General features: G+C 48.9%; 1 protein-coding gene across 2 annotated transcripts in view; it reads left to right on the top strand.

Annotated features, from left to right (window-relative positions):
• The first annotated feature begins 202 nt into the window (after positions 1-202).
• The window catches only part of SLC25A18 (solute carrier family 25 (glutamate carrier), member 18), a 30,747-nt gene continuing 25,809 nt past the window's right edge, over positions 203-5,140 (top strand). The window contains exons 1-2 of one of the 2 annotated variants that reach the window (XM_011945657.1): positions 203-473; positions 4,568-4,630. The gene's annotated coding sequence lies outside the window, so the exon portion shown is untranslated. The remainder of the gene's footprint in view (positions 474-4,567; positions 4,631-5,140) is intronic. The other variant, XM_011945658.1, reaches the window with a different exon arrangement.

The following is a 5,140-nucleotide window of genomic DNA, read 5'->3' as shown; positions in this document are numbered from 1 at the left end:
GTTTTGGCCCCCTTTCTGCTAGCAAGGCTCACTTCCCTAGTTTCCTTAAGCAATCTTATAAAAAGCCTTCAGTGCAAAATGGACTGCAAAATACTAGCCAAGAAGGCGAAGGCATCTGGAAAATCCCCAAAGTTGGCTATTGTGTGCTGAAATCCCGGCCCCCTTCCACATCCATGACATGCATATCAATGCAGGTGCCCTTGAGACTTCTGCAGGTTCGGGAGAGCATGACATGCTCCTAGAGTCCTGGATTTGGACTTGATTGTGGGCAGCCTATGACAAGGATGAGGAGCCCTATTCTAGCCAGTTAAAGCCGGACAGAATTTTTTAAAGCAGTGAAGCCAGTTGCTTGGATATATCCGCGGGTTTTGCTTTGAGAAGGAATTGAGTAGGCAGTGAGAAAAGCCAAGTGCAGCCTGGCCCGTGAGTGCGTCGACAACTGAGATGAACATCGACTCACAGGCAAGTTTTCAGTAAGTATTTATTAAATACCCACCGTGAGCCTTGTACTTTGCCTAGTTACTAAGAAACCAAAAGGGAGAAAAATAGCCTCTGCTCAGAGTTCATAATAAACCTGTATTGTGAATACAGAATACAGAAAAACTGGACTCTAGTGAGGTGCTAGAAAGAGAGCACTGCTTAGCTGAGATAGCAGATGAAGGAAAGATGTTTTTGTTTCCTCCCTGCAATGCAGTTGTACCAGGAGGGTGGCCTGTTGGTGTTCTCAGCCCATTTAATTTGGATAGAGCTGCGGGCTCATCAGTTTGGGGACTGGCTTCATTGCTTGTTCTGTCCAGCAGTCGTGTCTTCTCGGACTCCTTGTTCCAACTTGAATTCCTCTTTTGCCCTGGCTCCACTCTAAGCTAAGATGAAAACTGCATAATTCAGAAAATGCAGCACAAGTAATTATGTCCGGTGTGATACTAAACATTTCCCAAAGGCAGCATAGATCTGCAGAAACTGCAGCTTGGGAGAAGTGACGGTGTTCCTCTCCCCACTCCCTCAGCCTGCTCTGATCATTCTCACTCACATGATCTTTTGTGATGTTCATAGTGTAGCATGGCCATCATCTGGGAACTTGCTAGAAATGCAAATTTTGGCATCCCACCTAAGACCTTAAACTGAAGAAGGGCCCGACTCTCTCTTATAACTAGCAACAGATGAAACTTGCATGATTCTGATGCAAACTGACCTGGAAGAATGGCCCTGACATTTACATTTTGGTCCTTAGATGCAGGCAGTCTGAGCTGAACATCTTCAAATCCGAGGCATAGCATAGAAAAAAGAAAGAAAACAGTTTATATAATGTAAAAAGAAATTTTTAAAGGACTTAAGTTGACCGGGCACCGTGGCTCACACCTATAATCCTAGCACTTTGAAGGCTGAGGCGGGCAGATCATGAGGTCAGGAGATCAAGACCAGCCTGGCTAACACGGTGAAACCCCATCTCTACTAAAAATTAAAAAATCAGCCGGGCGTGGTGGCGGGCGCCTGTAGCCCCAGCTACTCGGGAGGCCGAGGCGGGAGAATCGCTTGAACCCAGGAGATGGAGGTTGTAGTGAGCCAAGATTGCGCCACTGCACTCCAGCCTGGGGGACAGAGAGCAAGACCCCACCTCAAAAAAAAAAAAAATGTTTTTTTTAATTAGCCAGGTTGATGGTGTGCACCTGTGGTCCCAGCTACTCAGGAGGCTGAGGTGGGTGGATCACTTGAGCCTAGGAGCCCTCCCTGGGGATGATCTTTTTTCTGCCTCTGCAGCCTGATTTGTCACTCTGTGCAGACTCAGTTCTGTCTTTAATTCACGTTTCTTTGCCATACTGTGACCACCCTCTTCCAAATGCCTGTTGGATGTTTCCTGCTGCTGTTGTTTTGTCCATTGGATTTATTTGCCACTGTTCCAAATTTTGTATTACTAAAATGATTTACAATGTAATTTCCAGACTTTATTTCCCATAGTTTGCCTAATGTTTTATAAGTCCTTTCCTAGCCATTTGATTATATGTCACATTAATACTAACCTCTCCCCCTCACACCCTATTGCTGCCCATTTGTGTTTAAATGTAATCTTACTAGCTTCATTATCCAGCTTTCTTGCCTTTTTGCGGCGGTAAAATGTAACAGAGAATGTATCATTGGAAGTATGCATCTCGGCATCGTTTAGTACATTCATATTGATGTGCAGCCATCACAATCCACCCTCCATCTCCAGAACATTTGCAGCTGAAACTCTGCCCTGTTAAATGCTGACCCTTGCCATGCACAGTGGCTTACACCTGTAATCCCAGCAGTTTGGGAGGCCGAGGCAGGTGGATCACTTGAAGTCAGGAGTTCAAGACCAACCTGGCCAACGTGGTGAAACCCCATCTCTACAGAAAATATAAAAATTAGCCAGGCGTGGTGGCAGGCGCCTGTAATCCCAGCTACTTGGGAGGCTGAGGTTGGAGAATCACTTGAACCCAGGAGGTGGAGATTGCAGTGAGGTGAGATCATACCACTGCACTCCAGCACTCCCCGCCCAGCTAATTTTTGTATTTTTAGTAGAGACAGGGTTTCACAATGTTGGCCAGGATGGTCTTGATCTCCTGACCTCGTGATCCGCCCACCCTCCTTGGCCTCCCAAAGTGCTGGGATTATAGGCATGAGCCACTGTGCCCTGCCAAGTTTTCTATTTTTTAATAGAGATAAGGTCTTGCCAAGTTGAAGTGCAGTGGTACGATCATAGCTCCCTGCAGCCTCCTACCCCGGGGCTCAGGTGATCCTCCTTCCTCAACCTCCCAGGTAGCTAGAACTACACACACCACTGCGCCTGGCTAATTTTTTGTTTGGGATTTTTTTGACTAATTTTTAAAAAAAATTTTGGACAGGTGTGTTGGCTCACACCTGTAATCCCAGCACTTTGGGAGGCTGAGGCAGGCAGATCACCTGAGGTCGGGACCAGCATGACAAACATGGAGAAACCCCATCTCTACTAAAAGCACAAAATTAGCCAGGCGAGGTGGTGCATGCCTGTAATCCCAGCTTCTCGGGAGGCTGAGGCAGAAGAATCACTTGAACCCGGGAGGCGGAGATTGTGGTGAGCCAAGATCGTGCCATTGTACTCCAGCCTGGGCAACAAGAGTGAAACTCCACCTCAGAAAAACAAACAAAGAGATGGGGTCTTGGATGTTGCCCAGGCTGATCTCAAACTCTCAGGTTCCAGTGATCCTCCCCCCTCAGCCTCCGAAAGCACAAGGATTACAGGCGTGAGCCGCCGCACCTGGCCCCTGTGTTGACTTCCTTGAGGACCTGCCATACTGTCTTCCACCATGGCTGCCCTGTTTCACATTCTCACCAGCAATGCACAAGGGTTCCAATTGCTCTACATCTTCACCAACGCCCATCTCTATTTTTTTTGAGCCATGCTTTCTGGTGCCTACTGTAACCCCCTCATCTGCAACTGCCACTTTAAGCTCATGTCAGCTGCCAAACTTCTCTTCCCTCCCCTGTCTTCTTACCTACCCCCTACTTTTAACACTGAGTCGGGGATAATGTATCTTCCTCCTGCTGATGCGTGCTTCAAATCTGATGCCCACCTCTGACATGTTTAATCACCTGGCAAGCCCTACAGAATCTTCACAGAAACCATTCGCACCTCTTCCCTTCTGTGAGCAGGCTGTCTTTGTTTGTTTGTTTGAGATGGAGCCTCGCTTTTGTTCCTCAGGCTGGAGTGCAATGGCACAATCTTAGCTCACTGCAAGCTCCTCCTCCTGGGTTCACACCATTGTCCTGCCTCAGCCTCCCAAATAGCTGGGACTACAGGCACCCGCCACCATGCCTGGGTAATTTTTTGTACTTTTAGTAGAGGCGGGGTTTCACCATGTTAGCCAGGATGGTCTCGATCTCGTGACCTCGTGATCCACCCACCTCGGCCTCCCAAAGTGCTGGGATTACAGGCGTAAGCCACCGCGCCCGGCCCTCTTCTTCTTACACTTGTAACATTCTTAAGAGTGGAGAATGTGCCAAAACTACATTGCAGCCCTTCTGCAGCTGAGCACATGATAGCCCCCAACAAAATACAAATACAAAATGAACGGAAAATGTATTCCTGCAGGGAGGGTGCCTCCCAGGATCATTGAAATAGCCGGTTATCAGCAGTAAGAAAAGTGCATGAGACTGAGAAGCAGAGATTTGCTTCTGGCACCAAATGTCTTGCAGAAGTGTTTGCATTGCATTGATTTTCAGTGTTTGTCTTCCTCCCTGGCTTCCAGGTCTCTCAGTGGGCGGTGAATCTCCCCTCACCCGCAAGCTGCCTTGTTAAAATCTTTTCCCAGCCTGGACTTTTGTCCGAGTCATATTAGCAACCAAGTAAACAGCAACCTGCTTGCCACCTGGGGAGGTACAGCGTGGCTTGACTGGCTAGTAGCCTCTTTGGGTTTTGCTTCAAACCCAACCTATTTGAAGGTGCAGTGTGCGGTGAGAGTCTGGAACCCTGCAGCGGGGATGAGGGGGATGCAGAGGGAGGGAAAGTGACCACAGAACGGGAAGCCAGCCCAGGCTGGCTGGCACTGAAAGCCACCTCTCCCTGCAGCTCAGCAGCGATCTGGACTGTATCCTGGGTTCCAGAAAAGGCAGAGGTTCTTGCCGAAAGCAGGTAAGTGTCTTGTCTGTCTGCATCCAGCTAAGAGTTGGTAGGAAAAGACTGTTCTAGCAAATAAACCATTTGGGGAAAGGGGAAGAGCAGCCAGTGGGACAGGGACACTCATCCCATGTGTTGGACAGAGTCAGAAGGGGTGGCCACGAGGAAGTGGCCTCCCCTGACTGGGGGGTATCCCAGGCAACACCCGAGCCAGGAAGCAGGTGATTTTCTTGGCCATAAGTCAAGAACTGGCTCCTGACTAGTAGAGTGAGGGGCTCATTCCTGGGAATACTCACCTTTGCTAATAAAAGGAGATAGGTGGGGACGTGGTCCTCACCCTGAGGCCCCCCAACCCAGCCCCTCACAGCAGGAAGAAAGGAGCACAGCCCTACAGTGGAGCCGGCAGTCTCGTGACAGGTCTGACGGCAAAGTCAGAGGGGAAGTCATTGTGGCTCCTTGATTCAAGGATGCTTACTGGATGCCTCTGCACCATGGCCAGGATACTGCCCCGAGACTTTTTTTTTT

The sequence above is a fragment of the Colobus angolensis genome, unplaced genomic scaffold (genome assembly GCF_000951035.1).
Source record: "Colobus angolensis palliatus isolate OR3802 unplaced genomic scaffold, Cang.pa_1.0 Scaffold242, whole genome shotgun sequence".
NCBI classification, from domain to species: Eukaryota; Metazoa; Chordata; class Mammalia; order Primates; family Cercopithecidae; genus Colobus; species Colobus angolensis.
Note: the sequence above shows the minus strand (reverse complement) of the source record. Positions and strands in the feature narration are given on the sequence as shown.